Genomic DNA, 24,084 nt, shown 5'->3' with positions numbered 1-24,084 from the left:
CCCACTTAGTAGAGCAAGCCTCAGGAAGAGCAGGAAAAACTTTATAGAAAAAGGTGTAGTGGTTACAAAACTAAAACTGATGCAAAATAAAATGGTATACAAAAACAAGCAAGCAGTTATAAAATAAAAAGGTAAAATAACAGACTGTAATAACAAAAAACATAAATACAAAACTAGATTAGGTACAGGGATGGGCAATGCTTCTCAGATGCAAGGGTTTAGAGAACAGCTTATAACACAGGATGGTTGGCTTTATGAATATTATAATTAAACAGAATAGACAGACATTTGGGGTCATACATCATTATTTGTGTTTATTAGTGTGCTGTACATGTTTATTGACTCCATTTAAACCGCATTCAGTATTTTTTTCTTTGGAGATAACCACCCCCATAAAAGATAACTTTTTGGGGTGTTGGCTCAAATAGGTTTCACTGTATTATGGGTGCAATAACTGTATTTAAATTCCATTACTAACAATCTCTATATAAATATTTTAAGAAAGAAGAAAGAAAGTAAATCTTGGTGTAAGCAAGTAATAAGTAATGAATAGGTTTACTGAATATAAATACCTTTATCTGTATCAACTAAAGAAAACAGCTAAAAACAGCTACATAGACAGGCACAGCTAAATACCTCAAGACATATCTGCATGGATAATACAGCATCATCAGGTTCCCAAAAAGGGTGGCTTTTTCCTACAAAGTCCAGATCAAAATTAATCCACTGTAGTTCATTTTGGAAATATTTACGGCTCATCTTGCACAGCCAACGGAGGAAGGCGTATTTAGATGCGGTGCTATGGGCTTCCAAGTTATAGATTTCAGTATCAAAATGCATGGCGAACACAGCATTGTCCTGCGAGGAGAAAGCTTTGCTTTACTCTAAATGTGCAAAATATAAAACACATCAGTTGACAAAAGATTTTTTTTCATTAACATATTCAGAACCCTGGAGCAAGTGTAAAGATTAATATCAACTACATATAAAAGGGTTGTCCTACTTATTAAACATTTCCTCCCAGTAAATAGTTGTCATAACGCAACTAACAACAACCTGCCTGTAGTCCCACCAGTAGATCTGGAACTTTATCACTGCAGCACATTAAGAGAATGACATGAAAACTTTTCTACAGGGCAAACAGCTTGGCAGAAGTACAAAGGTGGCTCCTGTATACCCAGGTTCAGAAATGTTGTTTTAGCCATCCTTTGGTTCCTGCTCAAGTAGTTATGCTGCTGTTGGTCAACAAGGTGGTGGGGCCTATTACTGAGTTATATAGGCAGCACTATTAACTGTAACTATTACAAGATCATAAAACCCAGTTACTGTCATTAACAGGGATTGTTTACACAAGAGTTGATTAAAATGCTGCCCAAAATATCACATAATGTCTTGATATCTGAGATTATTTTGTTCTTTTACTGGTTTCCAACTACAATATTGTATGGCCATTCTATAGAAGAAAAGAGATTTTGTCCAGCTTGTAGTTGTGGTAATCCAAGGCTTCTTTATTGAAAATTCAGTATAAAATCCAGGTACAGAAAGCAGAGTCTACATGCTTTGGGCACAATGCAATCTTAGCCCTTACTCATGACTGAGTAAGGGCTAAGTTTGCATTGTGCCCGAAACATGTAGACTCTGCCTTCTGTACCTGGATTTTATACTGAATTTTCAATAAAGAAGCCTTGGATTACCACAACTACAAGCTGGACAAAATCTCTTTTCTTCTATACTTCCGTATTTCTCCTGATTTGGGTGAAGGAGCTGTTCCGTGCTATACCAGTGGAATCCCTGGCAGGTGAGAGCTGCTCAATACTTCTGTATGGCCATTCTGTATCCCATTGTAAACACTTAAATACTTAGATCACAAAGTGGGCACATTATTGTGTGTAGCACAGAACTCTCTTTGCTGTTAGTTTCCACAGGGCAATGCGTGGGAGCTGCCCATGTGCGGTAATCTGGATGATGTAGAATGATCAGCAGCAGAGCATGGAAATCTCATCATCATAGACAGTTCTTGGAAGTGACTCATTCAGCCTCTACTAGAAAAGCATGTGCCTTTTTGCATTTTATTTAGCATGGAAAAATAGAAGTTTGTGACTGAAGGTGAAACTTACAGCATGGGAAAAGCAAACAAATATGGTGCCGTACAGTAACATATGGTTTAACAATTAAGCAATTCACGGAATTTGACTTCTAATTTTAGCAGTAGAAAAGTCAGGGTTGTGACCTACAGCATTTCCTATTTATTCTTAAACATCTCTCTTAATTGTACAGACATTGATTTAAAAGCTTTTGATTTTATTCCCTTCATCAGAAATGATGTCCAATTTGAACAGCTTTGCCATCTTACGGTATTTATCTGTTGGTCTGTTTATAAGTGACCATAGAGAAGGTAAATGTCATATGAGGGACATGACTGACAGGCCAGGTGTGGTGATGCTGGGAAAGCTGGGCCCTGTGAATCAGGGGGGAAGAGGGTGGGAAGAAGCAGGTGCACTGCGTAGCTCGGACCCACGCTTTTTGGCTTATTAGCTTCATAACTATGTACCAATTGTGATGCACTAAATTGCACCCAAAATTTTAGTTTAGTCACAAATCATGACAGAATTCAGATTCGGTCTTTATAGTAAAGATGAGACTGTGGTGCCTATATTCAACTATTTTGTTGGATTAAAATGTGACTAATCAATAAAGCATTGTGCTTTCCTTATTATTGGATATTAGTATGTGTTTATTCAAAATGACGTGCAATTAGAAATGTAGGCCAAAAATTCTATTGTAGTTGTGCCTAAATTATGCCAGAATCTGCACCAGAATTTGGTGAATTTTCGCCACTGTTTTAGCACATTCTCTTTAAGTCATATTCATAAAGCAGTTAAACCATGCTGCGCTTTTTGCTCCGGCCAAAAAAACTGAAGACTTGCCGCAAGGCCGGATCCGGAATGAATGCCCATTGAAAGGCATTGATCCGGATCCGGCCTTAAGCTAAACGTTGTTTTGGCGCATTGCCGGATCCGACGTTTAGCTTTTTTAGAGTGGTTACCATGGCTGCCGGGACGCTAAAGTCCCGGCAGCCATGGTAAAGTGTAGCGGGGAGCGGGGGAGCAGCATACTTACCATCCGTGCGGCTCCCGGGGAGCTCCAGAGTGACGTCAGGGCGCCCCAGGCGCATGGATGACGTGATCGCATGGCACGTCATCCATGCGCATGGGGCGCTCTGACGTCATTCTGGAGCATTCCGGGAGCCGCACGGACGGCAAGTATACCGCTCCCCCGCTCCCCGCTCCTACTATGGCAACCAGGACTTTAATAGCGTCCTGGCTGCCATAGTAACACTGAAAGCATTTTGAAGACGGATCCGTCTTCAAATGCTTTCAGTACACTTGCGTTTTTCCGGATCCGGCGTGTAATTCCGGCAAGTGGAGTACACGACGGATCCGGACAACGCAAGTGTGAAAGAGGCCTTAGGCCACACACCTCTTATTTTATAAATGTAATAGAGATATACTATATATTAAATACATTAAATCTCTGAAGACAGATCTGTTCAGTATATCTCTTATCAGGATTTCTGACTTTAGCGTACTTCAGAGATGAACCAGGTGAGATGAGACTGATGAATAAACTTTCTTAAACATGCAGGTAATAGAAAAAGTGCAGTAATTGTTGTTTAAAAAAGTTCAGATTAATTAACAAAACCCAGCATGAAAAGTAATTTGGGTGTTATCTGACATGGGAGATGAAAGACGCTATACGTCTATACTATCTTCCATGTGCAGAGGAATTAATGACATAGTGACCAGCATGTTTTGGGTCTTATTGACCAAGCACGTTTTAACCTTTTTTTTTTTATTGTGTCATTGCAATAATCATAACTATTATTCTTTTTTTCTGTCTGTGTAGTCATATGAGCGCTTGTTTGTGGGACAAAATTTTGCTTCTAATACCACCATTTTGGGGTACACATAGCTTTTATTAATGGGAAAAAACAGCAATACTGCCATTGAGTTTACATAATACATTTTGAGGCATAAATAACATGAAACTTTAATCCCTGGGTGAGTACGATTACATAATATCAAAATTTTTTATTTTTTTTACATTATATCACTTTTGCACAATAAAAACCCTTTTTAAAAAAAAAAAAGTTTTTTCATTGCGGCATTCCAAGACTCATAGCTTTCTGTCTACTGAGCTGCGTGAGGACTTTCTTTTTAAGGACAACTTGTAGTTTTCATTGGTATCTTATTGGCATACAGTACACAACATTTCTTCATTGTTTTTTAATTCTGTTTTCTTTGTAATCAAAAAAGTTTTATTTTTTTATTTTTACCACTCACTTTTATCTTTGATATGAAATCCTTTGATCGCTCACATAGCTGACTGCACTACATACGGTCAATACGATACTGTCAGACATTATCAGGCTGCGCCAATGGCACAGACTTTTAGGCAAACACTGCAGGCAGACCTGTAAGCCTTTATTAGAGCCCCCAGCTGCCACACTAAGCACTGGGCAATCTTAATTATGGTGGTGCCAATACCTGAGAAAGGGAGACCCCTACTTGTAAACCAATTAGGGATTAAATAACCCGGATTGGTGCGTCTGCTGATCCGGACCATTAGAGAATGAGCCTGCTGTCATACCAGAGACCATTAGTGACCACCATAAAAAGGCATACTGGCGGTTACTAATGGGTTAAATACTCCTCAAAGTTACCACAAAGTAGGGTTTCCAAGAGCTCAGGCTCACTGACTTAGCAACTGCAGACTTCCAAACTGCATACTCCAAAATCTTCTAGAAATCCTTCTCAGAAGAGTGAAACTATTTTATCTGCAAAGAGAAGGTCAACTCCAGATTAATGCCTATGGATTTAGAATGGAGTGGCAAAAAAGCTTCTGTTGGTCTAACGTGAAGGTTTCCTGATATATCTGCACTTGCCCTATTGGAATTTTAGTGCAGGTGCAGTGTATTTGAAGGGAGGAGACAGCACATGGTGGTGATCTTCCATGTCACATAGCCCTCCATCAGTTGCCATCTTATGGAAAGTACCTCTGTATGGACATCACAAAAGATACCTTACAATTTCCGGTTCCGGCGCGGACATGTGAGGAAGTGTGGCATGCGAGCTCCGCGGCAGTACAACACTAACCTGACCGTATTGCCTGTGCAATTGAGAACCGGTTCTAGGAGACCAACTGTGAGTTCAGCCTTAGTGCATGGACCGATTTATCTACAGCATGGGCAAGAAAACAAGAGGCAAAGAGTGACGAGCCGGCCCCTCTTATCATGGCGCCCAACTCACAAGAGACAGAGACCGCGACTGCAGTCAAGTCTCCTTGTAGTATGGATTCTTGTAGGCCTACCACTCTTAAGTTGTTGTGCCTGGACCTATTTTCTAGGTCTTCCAGCCTTTCAACAACTTAAGAGTGGTAGGCCTACAAGAATCCATACCACAAGGAGACTTACGATCTATTTGTGAATTATAGCTACCACGAGTCCTGGGGATCTCACACCAGTGTAAGGTGGAACGCACGCACAGAGTGGGACCCGCTCTACCCACCACAGAACACCAGTCTAACAAATCGAGATATGTAATCATGCGCTACTTGGACTATACAGATAAGGAAGCTATTCTTAAGGCCTTCAAAGCCTGCAAAGAACCTGTCATACTTAGAGGGATGAAGATCCTCATTTTTGGAGATTACTCCACAGAAGTTACACAGAAGCGCAAGGCCTTTTCACCGATGTGCACTCAACTCCATCGCAACAACATCAGATTTACATTACTATACCCAGAGACCTTGAAAGTCTTCAAGCCTGATGGATCCAGTTCGATTTTCAAGTCACCAGAAGAGGCAGCTGTCGAGATGGAAGGGATCTTTGAGCACAGAATCGGCAATTCAACGCAATCAAAACAAGAAAACTTCAGAAAAATATTTTCCAGACTTCCGTAACAAATCTGCAGATAATCGGGAGCAGACAGGAAGATATGGCAGAATTCGCTGAGAAACTTGTCACTCATTCATAAAGATGTTCCAGTTTATGAGGACATGATCAAGGACTATTAACGGTGACTATACAACCATGTTCTATGGCTTCTTTGAAAAATGTGGGAGGGAAATTACCTAGTTCGGCTGGTTATTAGACGCCATGAGGGGTAGGGTAGGATAGTATAAATACATCAGAATGCTTTGCCATATAGATCTCTCCTAGTGCCGGGAAGTGGGGCACAACTGTTGTGGGGTTTGATTTCACATGAGTAAAAAAGTGAAGTCAGTAAGAGCTATTAGGAAGCCCCTACTATACTGCTGGGCGTTCCTTGCTCAGTTAGAGGTTAAGGTTATTGGTTTTTTAAGTTTAGGGGTTAAAAGGGAAGGTTACAAAGAAAGGTGGGAAAATGTCAGATGTCTGCTTTTGATCATTTCAGGGATATGTTATTCATTATGACACAACTATGAAAATTGTCTCGTGGAATGGTAAGGGGTTACACTCCCCAAAAAAGCTTAATAAGATTTTGAGGCACCTAAAACACAGCTATGCAGCAAGATTTTCATAGGATGGAGAAATCTTGAGTAGGGAAAGTAGTGGGGTCGCTGGCAGTTAAAAACAAGACAGGGGTACTCATACGCTTACACAAAAATCTAGCGTATGATAGCCTTAAATCAGAATCGGATGAGAGTGGGCGATGGTGCTCTTTGCACATGAATACAGATGTTAGTGAGATTAGCCTCTATAATCTCTACGGACCAAATGGGGGATAACAAACAGTTTTTTACAGACCTCACAGCCAGAATCAATAAAGATTTAGTACCAGCGAAGATCGTGGGTGGCGACTTTAACACAGTAGTCAACACTGCTGAGGACAGAAAGAGAACTGACACACACACACACAGGTCTAACACATGCTCATGATAAGGTTCTGGAACCATTTCTCCGGGATACTGCCCCGATGGATATTTGGAGGCTCACAAATCCTGCTGAAAGAGAGTTTACTTTTTATTCTCCATCGCATGATTCTTGGTCTAGAATCGATTACTTCATGACAACAGACTCTTTGAAATCCAGAATAGTTGATACTCAAATTCAAAAGTATGATAATAACAGTCCCATATCTATTTCCCTTTTGAAAATAATATCAAACGGTCAAAATATTATATGGCGATTTCCCTCCCATTTATACAATGACGAGAACTTCAAAGATATTCTTCGAGGATGGTACCTAGAATTTAAGGGGGATAATACCTCAAGTATAGATAACCCATCCCTATACTGGGACACGGCCAAAGTGGTACTCAGAGGCAGGATTATTGCCTATGTGGGGGGACTGAAAAGAAAAGTAACCCAGCAACTACAATTAAGCCTCTCTTTAAGGAAGGCATACACAGCACACCTGAATTTACCAACTGAACAGACAAAAAATACATGGGATGAGGTAAAACTCATGTGGTATGAATGGAAAATGCAACTAGATATGTCCAATTTAGAATCTACATTTTTCAGAGGGGGTAATAAGTCAGGTAAACTATTGGCCAATCTAATAAGAAATTCTAGACGACAACACCACATCTTGAGAATGGCCGATCCCCATGGAACAATACATAATAAGCAAGATAAAATTGTATCTATTTTGAATTATTACTATAAAACATTATATAAAAACCCTGGACCCCCGACATCTTTGTCGACATTTCTCTCACACTGTGTGTCTCTTCCAGCACCCACTGAGAACCAATTGGAATCCTTAAACTCCCCAATCTCAGAGGATGAGATACTCACAGCCATTAAAAAATGACACCTACATAAAGCTCCAGGTCCTGACGGTTATACTGGTGTATTCTATAAGATGATGAGTAATGAACTTAAAAGCCCATTGGCGGCCGTATTTAATGACAGGTACCCCATTATCGGCAACATAAAATAAATGTAATCCCTAAGCCAGGTAAAGATACTTCACAACCTTCTTCATATCACCCAATATCACTGATAAATGTTGTACTTAAATTAGCGGCCAAAATTATGGCTGATAGGTTCTCTAACATCTTACCGGACCTGGTGTCACCGTCCCAGTCTGGCTTTGTCAAGGGCAGATCTGCAGTATCTAACATACGGAAGGTACTGACGGTATTGGATGCAGTACAATGGAAATGGTGTAATTCTCACTTGCCGACTTTGCTGGCGATAGATGCGGTGAAGGCATTTGACAATGTCAGATGACATTTGTATCAGCTTTATATAACGCCCCCCAGGCCCGAGTTGCGATTCCAGGTTTCCTATTGTCCCCTTTTCCTCTTTGTAGAGGAACTCGTCAAGGATGTCCTCTATCCCCTCTTCTATTCAATTTGGCCCTGGAACCACTAATCCTTTTACTAGAGGGAGGAGATATCTTTAAGGGAATCAAAATAGGCAATCAAGAAGTATGCACGTCACTATTTGCAGATGACCTGCTGCTATTCATGGCAGACCCCATGGAAGACCTTGAGGGGGTCCTGCAACTTCTGAACTCTTTTGGACCAGTTTCAGGTTTTAAGATAAACATAGACAAATGTATGTCGATGCCCCTAACAACTTTAAAAATAGAAGACATACTCCCAGAAAGCTGTAAAAAATTCCGGTAAGCAACTCTCGCATAGCTATCTCGCATAGCTATCTCGAAACTAATGTTACCTAGAGATAGGGGAGGCCTGAATATACCAAACATTAGGTTATATAATTTGTCATGCCTTCGTAGACACTGCTTATATTGGATTCATAAGACACAACACTATTCCAATTTTGCTTTGGAAACTAAATTAACACAACCTTGGTCTCTAGCTACATTTTTACACACGAGGAGGCAAGCACTAATGCCATATCTAAAACATTCAACAATCATTAGGGATACCATGGTGGCATGGAAGGAAACACGTAAACTGGCAAAAAAAAACAAAACATTTCTTGTGTCCAAAATAATGGATTTGTGGCGTCACCCCGAATTCCCACAGGGCGGGACTAATAAAATGTTTGTGGAGTGGAGGAACAGAGGAATTATGTCTTTTCAAAACCTCCTACATGTTGTTACGGAGAGACGGCATCTTACCTTTCCCGAAATTTGCAGTACATATGGTCTAGACAGTTCACAATTCCTTCCCTTCCAACAAATATTACATTTTTGGAAACAAAGATTACGGGATGTTACAGCTTGTCCAAAATGTGGGTTAGAGAAAGCAGATTTGTCACACTGTGTTTGGCTATGCCCCCGGGTCCAGCATTTTGGGGAACAGGTCAAAAGCTGGTTCATTGATACGTGGGGTTCTACAATAGGGCTCTCTCCGGAAAACCTACTGTTCCATATTTTTGAAGATACACCTGTGCCCCCAAAGATAGTAGATGCGGCACTACCTAGTGTCACTGCGCTGCTTACTCTTGAAATGGTTGAGACCGGAGATACCAAAACTCCAGGAATTAATATCTCAGATGTCACATTTTATGTATCTAGATAAGTTAGACACTGAATTGAATAAAGATAAAAAAAAACGAGATTTTTCCAATGTTGGAAAACTTTTATAGTTAAGCATCTTACCCAGAATGAGATGAAAACAGAATGGTATAATATAGAGGCTCTCAAAGGGACCCTAGGGAGGCAATGTATTGACTAACGCCATGAGAAGTTTTTGGATCACATTGATACCAATATATACGAACTAAAACTACATGACTAACTGATTGATTAGGGCAGACAGGGATAATGGGTGTTAGGGGGAAAGGGATGGGGGTGAAGGGGATCTGAATATATGAACATATGCTCATATTGAATTTGCAACCTGATTGATATGTCTTTGTTAAAGAAAATGTGATTGGAAATTTGTATCACCCACATGCTGATTTTGTAGTCTTTTGTTGATACATTACATTGTGTTGGTGAAACAAATAAAAAAAAATAAAAAATGATGCCTTACGAGATATGGAAAATGGTGCAGAATTTCAACAAAGGCTATAGTAGTAAGTGTCATCATCTCACAAACACATTGGTCAACAATAACCAGAAAGTGGCCATCACTTTTAAAACTAAGTTCACATCAATGTTATGTTCTCTGTATTTCTGTTCTGGCACTTTATTTTGAGCATCAGTTTGTATCAGTTGGGTCATTTCCATCAAGTTTCAGTTATTTTTGACATGAGAAAATGTACAACATGCAGGATTTTTTTCTTCTATAAGAAATAACTGAAAACTGACAGAACTGATCAGTTCTGGATCAGTTCTCTTTTAGTTTTTCTGTTCCTTTCATGGAATAGAAATATGGAAAACACAACACTCATGTGAACTAATGTGCACTTTGGAACTCTTGGTCAGTGCCCCAAAAAAGACTTTACAGTGGTGAAAGAATATTTGTAAAGTGACATTTTTATAAAGCAAGGAATAACTTGTACGCTGACCAAGCTCTTGTCTGTCTCCTTGGTTGCACATACTGGTATCTTTTGACCACCGGGGTCAGCAGCCTCTGAATGGAGACTACGCCAAGATGCATCAGCCTGGTAGTTCCACTGCAACAAAGTGCAGATCGCGATTCCGGGGTGAAAAGGTGAAAAACAGGTGTCCACCTTAAAAAACGAACTCAAATCTGTTTAGTAGGCACAGTTGGTCCACACCTACTGCATTACAATTAATGACAATAATTCATCATAATGACTCTGCTAATAAAACACATTCACTTTTATCAAATGTAAACATTTATTTTCAAATATCTGAATAAAAACAAAATGAACAAAAATGAAGCCATTACAATCTATTCTGGAAGAGTTCTTGAACATAGTGGGGAGATTTATCAAAAGTGGTGCTAAGGAAGACTGACCGTTGCCAATTGCAACAAATCAGATTCCACCTTTTAATTTTCAGAACTCCTTTGGAAAATGAAAGGATCAAGCATATAGCTTGCTATAGGCAATTCAGTCAGTTTTCTTTAACACTAATTTTGATAAATCTCCCCCAGTATGTTTATCCAATATTGCACACTGGTCTTGTTAAAAAAATATATAAACTAAGGAAGTTAAACTGTGTAGTGATAAGGTCTATTGATAGCACTCTGCCATGAGCCCTCAAGTTACATACAAAGGGGAATCTCTCTGTACAGTGAAAGGAATGAAAGTGTTGTCCCACAGTGACTAGTTTCCAGGGAGAGTTAACAGAGGGAAAGGGTGCCATTTTTGAATGACTACAAGGGAACACATCAGTCAATTATTTTAAAAACGAGCATAACAGAAATTATTAATATAGCATATCAGTTACTACATGGAAGTCCTGAATCTCAATTCAGCAGCTAAGGATAGCTGTGAGGATACCTACCTGTGAATGATCTATTCCATCTATAAGTTTTAGATCCTTTAGAAACCATGTATGACTTGATTCACATTTTAAGATCATATTCTCTTCCTTAACAGTTAACAAAGTTATGTAGACATCGTTCGTAGAAGATACTGTAATTAAAAATAGTTTGTGAAAAATATATTTATGTACACATTAAGACAGATTATCTCATATGTAGTTCTACAGCAAGCTGTACCTTTACATAATAACATTTGTGGTAATACCGTGAGTGTGTTATTTAAATTATATAAGAGAGGAATACAGTCTTAAGAAAAAAAAGTACACCCTCTTTGGATTCTATGGTTTTACATATCAATTCAGGCCATAAAAACTAAGAAACAAAAACAGGTCCTTATGATTAAAGTATAACTGTCACATTTAGACCCTAATTTAAATTTTCATATATGTAGTTACTAACAACATGATATTCCAGAATCAGTTACTATTAGACTGACTTACCCCATATTTAATAAGATTCAGCCTTTAGCAACCAGTCTGCATAAAACAGCAATTTCACTATTCAGTTAAGATGGCCGCCACTGCCCTCACTACCCACAATGCATTTAGCTCCTCACATGCACTAGCCAGTAACAATAGCCCCCCCCCCCCAAAGGGATAATCTCCTGCAGCACAAAGGGATCCTCTTACCACATGTTGCTTTCATTTATACACTGAGCAGATGGCAGATCTCCCTTCCCTGATGTGCGCTACTCCAACTCTGCATTGTCCCAGTCTGCTGAGTGAGGGAGTGTCTGCCAAGCGGAGGGAGAGGGAGAAGTGCACACAGCCCAGTCACTGTTATCAGGTGCTGAGGAGGACCTGTAGGGGAGGACCAGGTAGTAGAGGGATCAAAAATGTGGGATTAAGGGGTAATTGAATACACAGTGAAAAGTTGAAATAGGGCCACCAAGGTGATATTAATCACCACAATCCAATACTCAAAAAAAGAATATACGACAGTTATCTTTTAAGGTCTTAAAGGGGTTGGCCATGAAAAATATTCCACAGTTTTCAAACCAGTACCTGGATCTGAGTTGTTTTGTATTTGCATGCAATTCAAAATTTAACATAGGCACTAGTTAGTCAATAAAATCTACCTGTATAGCGCCACCTACTGTTTGTTTTGTTTTCTTATTTTTTTTGTCCGACTCATGGCCGCACATGATCAGTTTCATTCTTCAACTGCCTCCTGAGCTGTGATAGGGAGAGTATGGACATATTTCCTTAGCTGCAGAAGAAAATACACTCTCCATGAGCTGCCAGCTTGATATAAATCTAGCATCCAGCAGAGATCTCTGGGTCCATGTGAGGTACAGGACTGGTTCTAGCTTTGTTGGAAAGAGTTGTGTACTATATGTCGTCTGATTTTCAGTCTTTATATTAGTCATGGGATATCCCCTTTAACTTTAGGTAAATACAACCTCAGATGAACAACACAAAGCTGATTTCACTGTTTCTTTATCTATTCAACAAACATGAAGTCAAAATGGAAAAGTCAAGTGTGAAAAGCTAAGTACACCCTATGAATCAATCATTTGTAGAACCAACTTTAGGGGTAATGACTTTAAGTAATCATTATCTGTATGACTTTATTAGGCCACTTGCACATTTCCATTGTTAATTCCAGTATTGAGATCCGGTATTTTGCCAGATCTCAATACCAGAAAACAACAACGCAAGTATGAAGGTAGCCTTAGTCTCTCATGTTGTTCAGAAGGAATTTTGGCCCACTCTTCTTTACAGTTCATTGAGGATTGTGGGTATTTATTTATGCACCACTCTGCTAACAGGGTTGTCCAAGTATTTTTTTTATTCTTTATATCTAACTAACCAAATGTAAGGGGTTTAAAAGTGGTCCCTTTCTCAGATTTCATGACCTGTGATGTCAGCATCTCTCCCTGCTCTGATGAGGTTTTGTGCACAAACCTGGGGAGCAGGTCTGTGCCTGTGCACGAACCTCATGGTGTTGGCCACAAACAAAATGGTAGTACAGCCAGAACACCCTGCCGGAAAACCTTAAACTGTAACTGCCGTTCTACTTTTATCTGTGTAATGTATGGGGACAGTGATACTGACCATTTTTGTAATGTACTTTAATTACTAAAATCATACATATCTATTATTATTTATTATTAAAGCACCATTCATTCCGTAGAGCTGTACATATGAAAAGGGGTATACATATATAATAGACAGTTGCACTAAGCATGAACAAGACGAGTTACAAACTGGTACAGAAGGAGAGAGGGCCCTGCCTGTGAGGGCTTACAATCTACAAGGGATGGAAGAAGGACACAGTAGGAGAGGGTAAAGCTGGTAATGGCGGTATAGAGGCAGCAGGGTCACTGGGTTTAGGCTTGTCTGAAGAGGTGGGTTTTTAGGTTTCTTTTGAAGGATTCCACTGTAGGGGAGAGTCTGATATGTTGGGGTAGCGAGTTCCAGAGTGTGGGGGATGCACGGAAGAAATTTTGGAGGTGATTGTGGGAAGAAGTGATAGAAGAGAGAAGGTGGTCTTGTGAGGATCGGAGATTGCGTGTGGGGATGTATCAGGAAAGTAGCTCAGAGATGTACGGAGGGGACAGGTTGCATATGGCCTTGTATGTATTTGTTAGTATTTTAAACTGAATTCGCTGGGCAATGGGGAGCCAGTGAAGGGATTGGCAGAGGGGCGAGGCAGAGGAGTAACAGGGTGAGAGGTGGATTAGTTGGGCAGCAGAGTTGAGGATAGATTGGAGGGGTGCGAAAGTGCTAGATGGAAGGCCACAGAGGAGGATGTTGCAGTAGTCTAGGCGGGAGATGATGAGGGCATGTACAAGCATTTTCGCAGACTGAAAGTTGAGGAAAGCTCAGATGCGGGAGACTTTTTTGAGTTGGAGGTGGCAGATGGGGGAAAGGGCTTGCATGTGCAGTCGGAAGGAGAGGGCAGAATCCAAGGTCACTCCAAGGCAGAGGACTTGGTTGACTGGGGAGAGTGTGCAGCCATTGATCGTGATAGGTAGGTCTGTTGGGGATGTTGAGCAAGATGGGGGAAAAATTATGAATTCTGTTTTATCCATGTTAAGTTTTAGAAAGCGAGAGGAGAAGAAGGAGAATATGGAAGATAGGCAATGTGGGATTCTGGATAGTAAGGTGGTGATGTCTGGACCAGAGAGGTAGATTTGTGTGTCGTCAGCATAAAAGTGATACTGAAAGCCATGGGACTCTATGAGCTGTCCCAGGTCGAAGGTGTAGATAGAGAAGAGCATGGGTTCTAGGACAGAGCCTTGAAGTACACCAACAGAGAGGGAATGAGACGAGGAGCCGGTGTGAGATTGGGAGACTCTAAATGTCTGCTCTGTGAGGTATGATGTGATCCAGGAGAGGGCCAGGTCAGTGATGCCAAGAGATGAGAGAGTTTGCAACAGAAGGGAGTAATCGACAGTGTCAACGGCAGAGGAGAGGTCAAGGAGAAGGACGACAGAATAATGTTTTTTGGTTTTGGCTGTTAGTAGGTCATTGGTGACCTTGGTGAGGGAAGTCGAGTGGTGGGGTCGGAAGCCAGATTGTAGCTGGTCAAAGAGGGAGCAGGAGGAGAGATGAGAGGACAGTTCAGAATGGACATGTTGCTCAAGTAGCTTTGAGGCACATGGAAGAAGTGATATGGGGCGATAACTGGACAAAGAAGATGGGTCACGTGAAGGCTTTTGGAGGATGGGTGTAATAGTAGCATGTTTAAAACCAGAGGGGAAGACACCAGAGGTTAGTGATAGGCTGAAGAGATGAGTTAGGGCCGAGATAAACACTGTGGTGAAGTTAGGGATGAGGTGGGATGGGATCGGGTCAAGTGCACATGTGGTGAGATGTGATGTGGAGAGCTTTTCTTCTGTAATGGTGGAGAAGCGGGTTATGGGAAAAAGAACTGAGCAGTTGTGTAGAGGGTCTGTGGGGACTGTGCACTGAAGCTTTCTCTGATGTTGACTATCTTTTGTTTGAAGTACGTGGCAAAGTCATCAGCTGAGATGAAAGGGTGGGGGCACTGGGGGACAGAGAAGAGACAAAAGTGTTAAAAAGTTGTTTAGGGCTGTGGGACAGGGAAGATATGAGAGATAAGAAGTAGGCCTGTTTCGCATCAGCGAGTGAGTTTTTTTGTCATGTTGGTGTGCCAGGGTTGTCTGTTGATTTTTCAAGTTTTGTTGTGTATGAGGGGGGCAACAATATTGAGAGCTATATTACAAAAATGGTCAGTATCACTGCCCCATACATTACACAGATAAAAATAGAATGGCAGTTACACTTTAACGCTAGTGTGAAAGTAGACTCAGCTTGTCGTTTTTGAACATCTTCCAGAGACTTCACAGTATTACATAGCTTAGCATCATCTGCAAAAATAGAAATGGTACTATTAATCCCATCCTCAATATCATTAATAAATACATTAAATAATAGAGGACTTAGCACTGAACCTTAGGGTATACCACTTATAAACTGGTACCATTCAGAATAGGAATCATTGATCACAACTCTCTGGACATGGTCCTTCATCCAGTTTTCAATCCAATTACAAACTATACTTTCCAAGCCTATAGACCTTATTTTACCTATTAAACGTCTATGAGGAACAGTATCAAAAGCATTTGCAAAATCCAGAAACACTACATCCACAGCAGACCCTCTGTCCAGGCTACTACTCACCTCCTCACAAAAACAAATTAGGTTAGTCTGACAACTTCTGCCCTTAGTAAACCATTGTTGGTTATCACTAATTATATTATTTACAGGCACGTATATAGTCCCCTAACAATCCTTAAACAATTTTTCCCTCAACAGAGTTTAAACTAACTGGTTTATAATTTCCTGTGGAGGACCTAGCTCCTTTGTTGCGTATGGGCACCAGATTAGGGCAATTTGTCACAAAGACCGTTATCGCCGAACAGTGTGCTGTCTTCCTGGTGCTAGAGTTCAACACATCGCGGATCGGGTTGACAGATTACTGGGAGGAGCTGAAGAAGATCCAGCGGTCATGGTCCATATCGGAACCAATGACAAAGTTAGAGGTAGGTGGAGAGTACTTAAAAATGATTTCAGGGATTTAGGTCAAAAGCTTAGGGCAAGAACCGCAAAGGTAGTATTTTCCAAAATACTGCCTGTACCACGGGCCACACATGAAAGGCAGCGGGAGATTAGGGAGATTAACAAGTGGCTCAAGAACTTGTGTAGGAAGGAGGGGTTTGGGTTCCTGGAGAACTGGGCCGACTTCTCTATCGGCTACAGGCTCTATCGTAGGTACAGGCTGCACCTCAATGGGGAAGGGGCAGCTGTGTTGGGGACAAAGATGGCTAGACGGTTGGAGGAGTGTTTAAACTAGGGACTGGGGGGAGGGAAATTACATTATAGGAGGGGAAGATAATGCAGATAGAGACCGGGGGCAAGGTAGTGGGACTGGGGGAGGAATGGAAGGAGGGACTAGAACAGTTCAGAAGGAAAACTGTAGGGTAAAAAATATGCATAAACCTCTCAAATGTATGTATACTTATGCCAGAAGCCTGACTAATAAAACTGGGGAACTGGAATTAGTGATGTGTGAGGACGACTATGACATAGTGGGAATAACTGAGACATGGCTGAATGATAGCTATGACTGGGCAGTTAATGTACAAGGTTACAGCCTGTTTAGAAAGGATTGTCAAAACCGGAGAGAGCGGGGGTATGCCTTTATGTAAAGTCCTGTCTAAAGCCCACACTCCGGGAAGATACAAGTGAGGGACATGAACACGTGGAGTCACTGTGGGTAGAGATACATGGAGTTAAAAACAATAATAAATTACTAATAGGAGTTTACTATAAACCGCCTAATATACCAGAGTCCACAGAAAATCTACTACTAAATGAGATAGACAAGGCGGCAAATCATAATGAGGTGGTTATTATGGACGACTTCAACTACCCAGATATAGACTAGGAAACTGAAACTTGCATATCTTATAAAGAAAACAGGTTCTTGGCAATAACCAAAGACAATTACCTCTCCCAACTGGTTCAGGACCCGACTAGAGGGACGGCCATACTGGACTTAGTATTAACCAATAGGCCTGACAGAACAACAGACGTGCAGGTTGGGGGACACCTGGGAAATAGTGACCATAAAGTAATATAACCTTCCAATTATCATTCAAAAGAGCGTTTCTACAGGGAGGAACAAAAATACCAAACTTCAAAAAGCTAAATTTAGCCTACTAAGAGAGACCTTATGCCTAACTTACTGGGACAAAGTCCTCAAAAATAAAAATACAGCCACAAAATGGGATATCTTTAAAAGCATCCTAAAATCTCATTGTGAGAGGTACATACCTTATGGGAATAAAAGGTTAAGGAACAAAAAGAAACCAATGTGGATAAACAGAACTGTAATAAAGTAATAAATGACAAAAAGAAAGCATAAAAATCACTTAAACAGGAGGGTAGCGAGGAAGCACTGAAAAACTATAAGGAAAAAAATAGAACATGTAAAAAACAAATAAAAGTGGCCAAACGAGAGACCGAGAGATTAATTGCCAAAGAGAGTAAAACTAACCCTAAAATGTTCTTCAATTATATAAATGTTAAAAAGTATAAATCTGAAGGTGTTGGCCCTTTAAATAGTAATGAGGGGGGAGTCGCATGCGCGAGGCTCGCATGGCGGACGTGTTCCCCTGAGCTCCGCTCCTCACGTCGAACTTTTCCCGCATTTAGCGCTGTTTATTCAGCTCCACGGGCTCAAACCTACATGCAAGGGACTCCTATGATGACCCGCAACAAAGGGAAGTCAAAGTCGATGGGAACGCCCGTGCCTTCACAGACCCTACCGGAGTTGTTCAGAAACTCAGGCCGCAGCAGTATGGTGGACCAGGCCCCTGCATCTCGGAGCCCAACGTCCTCTGAAGCCAGCAACACCTCGCTGCCACCGGACATTCAAGATCCAGGTCAGGCTGAACTTTATAAAAATATAGCCTCCCTATTCCGCTCAGAACTGTCCCAAGCGGTGGATGAGTTTTCCCGCCAGATTCATGACCTGGGCACCCGGGTCTCTGACTTGGAGACGCGCACCGATGATCTATCGGACGCCCTGCACTCCTATAAGGCGGATATTCTGTCTCAGGCGGCGCAAATTGCAGCGATGGAGCTCAAATTAGAAGATCTAGAAAATAGAACCAGGAGGGGTAACCTCCGGATCAAAGGTCTGCCTGAAAGCTTCACTGACCTCCCGGCCACTTTGTCGGCATTGTTTCAGGCCTTGCTGCCACTACCTGAACCAGCGAAACTTCTGATGGATAGGGCCCATAGAGCCCTAGGGAGACCACGCTCGGATGCCTTACCGAGAGATATCGTTCTCAAATTTCATCATCCAGGCACACAGGATCAAATTCTTGCAGCAGCCCGTAACCTCACCGAGCTCCCTGGTCTCCCCTCCACAGTGCACCTATATGCCGACCTGGCCCCTTCCACCCTCCGCAGACGCAGGGACATGAAGCCGGTGACTTCGGCTCTACAAAACGCCCAGGTGCGGTACAAATGGGGATTCCCTTTTTCCCTCTTTTTCTGTCTTAACTCTCGGGACCAAGTTATACACTCACCTAGAGAGGGAATCGAGATTCTTCGGAAAGCAGGAGTTCCCTGTGACCAAGATCCAGCTCCAGAAGCCGTTCCAGAGCCACAACGGCAAGCCAGAGTCTGGATGACGGTGCCCTCTTCTCCGCGGAGACCAACTTCGTCATCTTCAACTTAAGTCCGGGACTTCTGCTCCTGACCTTCTAGCCTGTCATGGCACTTAGGAACGTTGTTATCCTACCTTATGGTTCTGCTCCATACCCCTATTCCCTTTTTCAGTATTACAGGACATTAGCCTTCATTATGTAGTCCCTCTATTAATAACTACTATTTTCCCGAAGCTTACCATCTTCTAGGGATTCGGCGTGAAGGAATGTCATGTTTGCCCCCATGTTTGGGTTCTCTGGGCTGGATTGGGAGACTCCGTTAGAGTCCTCATCCCGCTCTAGTGCACCCACCTATTTTTCTCAGGCCTATTTAGGCTTAGTTATGTATTGTTCTATTTGTTCTCAATTTTCCATTCCCTTTTCTTTTTTTCTCTTTTTCTTTTATTTCTTTTCCTACTTATGTCAGGGGATATGCTCGTGTTGTTCTCATGTATGGATGACGGCTGGAGGTGGCGCTCCTGAGGCGGATCGCACGGGTTCACTTCGCTTTTCCTGCATACCCCTTGCTCTCCGGTCATTAACACACAACGTAAGGGGATTTAATTCCCCCAGAAAACGTAAGTCAGTTTTTTCTACATATATCAAACATACACCCGATGTGATCTGCCTGCAGGAGTCCCATTTCACGCCCACCTCTCATCCCAAATATTTCCATCCGCATTACACACGTTTCTATTCGTCTACCTATGTTTCTAAAAGTAGAGGAGCTATCATTTTATTACGTAACTCCTTTCCTTTTACACTACTACGCTCTATAATAGATCCTAATGGGAGATATGTAATCCTCCTAGGCACCTACAAGGAAGAAACTCTGTGTATTGTAAACGTGTATGCGCCTACTGAGGATCCTATTTCTTTTTTTGTCTCTATGCATTCCATTATTGCGCCTCTCACCTATCACAAGTTATTGTGGTGTGGTGACTTTAATTTTGTACCTAACCATGTACTTGATCGCTCCACCCTTCCGACTCAAATGCGCCCTGCGTCCCACAATGTTAAAGTTAAGCAAGTGATGGAATCCCTGTCCCTGGCGAATACCTGGAGGGAGCACAATGGCCCCCAAAGGGGATATACCTATTATTCTCCTTCTCACCAACTATACACCCGGATTGATTTGATCCTAGCCTCCACCTCTTTCCTCCCCTCACTAACCTACTCCAGACACGTTGTGTCCTCCTTGTCGGACCATGACATTGTTTTAGCTGAATTTGCTTTAGTCAACAGGTCTAGTGTCCCTTTTACTTGGCGCCTGAATGAGTCATTGCTGACTCGACCGGTTGTGTTTAATGCGATACTGGATTAACTTAAACAGTTCTTTTTGCTAAATAACACTCCGGATTCTGACCCTATGAACTTGTGGCTGACTCACAAGGCTGTCATACGGAGCAAACTCATTCAGGTAGCTTCAAGGCTCAAAAAAGACAGATCCTTAGCTCAAGTTACACTAGAGTCTAAATTGGCTAAACTGGTGAGAGCCCATCAACAAACACCAACCCTTTACCTATTGAAGGAAATTAAAGATACTAAAACCCAGTTGAATGCCCTACTTTCCTATAATACTGAAAAAGCACTCCGCTGGACGTCCTCCTATTATTACAAATATGCCAATAAACCAGATAAGATGTTGGCACGCCAACTCAAAGCCACACAGAGACTTAACCAAGTCTACCAAATCCGTACACGGTCTGGTAGAACTACCACCCACCCAGACATCATATATGATACCTTTCAATCCTTCTATAAACAACTATACTCGGAGCAAAAAGGTGACCCCAACACTAAGGCAGAGGACTTCCTTTCCTCTGCTCCCCTCCCAAAGGTCTCGTCTGCGGCGCTAGATGAACTCAATAGCCCCATCACGGCTGAGGAGGTGACTTACACAATTAGGGCCCTGAAACTGGGAAAAGCCCCCGGTCCAGATGGCTATACAGCACTTTATTTTAAAAAAATTGCAGACCAGTTAATACCCTTCATAACTAAATACTGTAACCATTTATTACAAGGCTCCACACCCCCACCCGAGTTCTTAGCTGCCAAAATTACTGTGATCCCCAAACCTCATAAAGACCCTCTTTTACCCTCCAACTATAGACCCATTTCACTTTTGAATATAGACAACAAGTTGTTCACCTCGATTTTAGCGCGTAGACTTAATAGAATTCTCCCTAACCTGATACACAAAGATCAAGTGGGTTTCATCCCCAGCAGGGAAGCCCCAGATAATATACGGAAGGTCTTGGGATTAGTTCATGAGGCGAACAGGACTTCAACTCCGGTAGCTTTACTAGCGCTGGATATAGAGAAAGCCTTTGATACAGTCTCTTGGTCCTATCTTTGGCGGACTCTCTCCCACTTTAACATTAGAGGCCCTTTTCTCTCTGCTATTCAAGCTTTGTACTCTTCGCCTCAGGCTAGTCTCAAATTACCTTCCTCCCATCTGTCATCTATACCAATTTTTAGAGCCCTTTTTGCACTAGCCATGGAACCACTAGCGTTAAAGATTAGATCTCACCCAGACATAACAGGAATCTCGGTTGGGGGTGTGGAATATAAATTGAGCCTTTTTGCTGACAACCTTTTATTAACAGTCACCAATCCTATCATTTCATTTCCCTCCCTTTTGTCCCTGCTAAAAAATTTCTCAGATGCATCAGGCCTACTAGTCAACCAATCTAAGTCGGAGCTTTTGTTGGGTAATGTCACCTCTCAGGTTTCTGAGATTCTTCAGAGCGAGTTTCCATTTCTACACAACACGCACTTCCTTCCATATTTAGGCATATCGCTGACCAAGACACTTACCACCCTGTACAAATATAACTATCTTCCCATGTTTACTCAAATACGGAGGGACCTGCAGTCATGGGAATCTCTTCCAATCTCCTGGGTGGGCAAGATCCATATAGTAAGAATGGTGGTCCTTCCACGGCTACTATATCTATTCCGCACCCTACCGATCCCAGTCCCAGCGTCAGACCTGGGGGCTCTCCAGGTGGACATCCTTAAATTTATTTGGGCCCATAAACGAGCTCGTATTTCTAAGCTTGTTATGTGTCGTCATAAGGCTTGTGGTGGCCTTTCAGTGCCAGACTTAGCTCAGTATTACCGGGCTGCCAGATTAGCTCAACTATTTCTGACTCATCTCCCTGCACAAGCTCAACCTATATGGGTTTCCCTTGAACAATCGCTGCTGGGGCCGTTCTCCTGGAGAGCCCTTATTTGGACCACCTCCCCACTACCCTCCTCACTCCGTACCAAATCCCAACTCTCATACTACGCTTTGCTTCTATGGAGATCTATTAGGTTCAAGCGCTCCCTCCAATCTAAGCCGTCCCCCTTAGAATATCTTTTGGGTAATCCGGCTTTCTCCCCAGGACTTCAATCTGGGGCTTTCTCATGGTGGGCCGAAAAAAAATTGTGCTCCTTCCGGGATTTCCTAGTAAGGGGTAAAATCCTAACTATGCCTAATTTCCTTGAAAAATTCACCCCTCCGGCTCACGAGCAATTCAATGTCCGGAGAGTATTCTCCTTTCTTCACTCCCTAAAAAGTGGTCCACATAGAACGTAGATGACAGATCAAACGTTTAATCCGAGTAAATGTATAATTTTAAAGGAAAAATACGTTGATTCAAATTTTCACAGTGTCAACAAATCCCCAAAAAGTTGGGACAAGTAGCAATAAGAGTTAATTTGAGCATAACGAAGAGCTGGAAGACCAATTAACACTAATTAGGTCAATTGGCAACATGATTGGGTATAAAAAGAGCTTCTCAGAGTGGCAGTGTCTCTCAGAAGCCAAGATGGGTAGAGGATCACCAATTCCCACCATGTTGCGCAGAAAGATAGTGGAGCAATATCAGAAAGGTGTTACCCAGCGAAAAATTGCAAAGACTTTGCATCTATCATCATCAACTGTGCATAACATCATCCGAAGATTCAGAGAATTTGGAACAATCTCTGTGCGTAAAGGTCAAGGCCGTAAAACCATACTGGATGCCCTTAAACGACACTGCACCACAAACAGGAATGCTACTGTTAGGCCTCATGCACACGACCGTTGTGTGCATCCGTGGCCGTTGTGCTGTTTTTTTTCGCGAACCCATTGACTCTCAATGGGTCCGTGGAAAAAAATCTGAAAATACACCGTTTTGCAGCGAGACCGTGATCCGTGTATCCTGTCCGTCAAAAAAATAGGACCTGTCCTATTTTTTTGATGGACAACGGTTAACGGACCCATTCAAGTCAATGGGTCCGTGAAAGAACACGGATGCACACAAGATTGGCATCCGCGTCCGTGATCCGTAGGTTACTTTCATACAGACGGATCCGAAGATCACTGAGTTACATCGTGAAAACTCAGATCCGACAGTATATTCTAACACAGAGGCGTTCCCATAGTGATGGGGACGCTTCTAGTTAGAATATACAACGAACTGTGCACATGACTGCCCCCTGCTGCCTGGCAGCACCCGATCTCTTACAGGGAGCCGTGATCCGCACAATTAACCCCTCAGGTGCTGCACCTGAAGGGGTTAATTGTGCGTATCATAGCAGCCTGTAAGAGATCAGGGGCTGCCAGGCAGCAGGGGGCAGACCCCCCCTCCCTAGTTTGAATATCATTGGTGGCCAGTGTGCGGCCTCCCCTCCCTCCCTCTATTGCATTATTAACATTGGTGGCAGTGTGCGGCCTCCCCCGGCCCCTCCTCCCTCCCTCTATTGTAATAAGAACATTGGTGTCAGTGTGCGCATTCCCCGGCCCCCCTCCCTCCCTCTATTGCATTATTAACATTGGTGGCAGTGTGCGGCATCGCCCGGCCCCCCTCTCTCCCTCTATTGCATTATTAACATTGGTGGCAGTGTGCGGCCTCCCCCGGCTCCCCTCCCTCTCTCTATTGCATTATTAACATTGGTGGCAGTGTGCGGCCTCCCCCGGCCCCTCCTCCCTCCCTCTATTGTAATAAGAACATTGGTGTCAGTGTGCGCATTCCCCGGCCCCCCTCCCTCCCTCC

The sequence above is a fragment of the Bufo gargarizans genome, chromosome 2 (genome assembly GCF_014858855.1).
Source record: "Bufo gargarizans isolate SCDJY-AF-19 chromosome 2, ASM1485885v1, whole genome shotgun sequence".
Classification (NCBI taxonomy): domain Eukaryota; kingdom Metazoa; phylum Chordata; class Amphibia; order Anura; family Bufonidae; genus Bufo; species Bufo gargarizans.
This window is presented reverse-complemented; position numbering follows the sequence as displayed.